The sequence below is a fragment of the Octopus bimaculoides genome, chromosome 21, assembly GCF_001194135.2.
Source record: "Octopus bimaculoides isolate UCB-OBI-ISO-001 chromosome 21, ASM119413v2, whole genome shotgun sequence".
Classification (NCBI taxonomy): domain Eukaryota; kingdom Metazoa; phylum Mollusca; class Cephalopoda; order Octopoda; family Octopodidae; genus Octopus; species Octopus bimaculoides.
In genome coordinates this window covers 6,844,550-6,845,302 of record NC_069001.1, presented here as the reverse complement: position 1 = coordinate 6,845,302, position 753 = coordinate 6,844,550, and positions in this window count along the sequence as shown.

The window sequence follows — 753 nt, the reverse complement described above, 5'->3', positions numbered from 1 at the left end:
ATATATATATATATATATATATATATATAATACGTGTGTGTATATATATATGTATGTATGTATGCATACGTACACACACACACACACATATATATATATATAGTATGTATGCCGTAAGTCCATTGTCCTATATAGAGTGAGATGAAACTACATAGAGTGCGTGTACTCACTCCCCTCATTGTTTCAACACATTCTTCCGCGCACGCACGCACGCACGCACACACACACACACACACATCTTCTTCTTCACACTCACGCTCCCTGCTCCGCCTGATGATTATGTGATCCTAGCCCAGTTAATTACACAATCCCCGTTGTGAAATAGTCTAGAAGAGAGAGAAAGAGAAGCTAGACACTAGTTGACTTCCACTCTACTCTGTCTGAAATCCTCAATTGACTTTATTTGGTAACAAGACGGAATAATGTCTTAAACAGACAGTCGGAACACTGGTTAAAAGGTACGTATGTACACAGAGAAGAATAAGAATCGCGTTCGGAGGGTGGGAGCCGGTGGTGGTAGTGGTGGTGGTGGTGGAGGACTCCTGCGTAACGTATAAGCGTAGACACACAAGTACTTTTACATTCACACATGCAAATACGTACATGTCTGAGGACTGATTAAACATGTACAAAGACAGAAAACGACATATATCTATCAATCTATCTGTTTGTCTGTCTGTCTATCTATCTATCTATCTATCTATCTATCTATCTATCTGTCTGTCTGTCTCTCTCTCTCTCTATATATATATA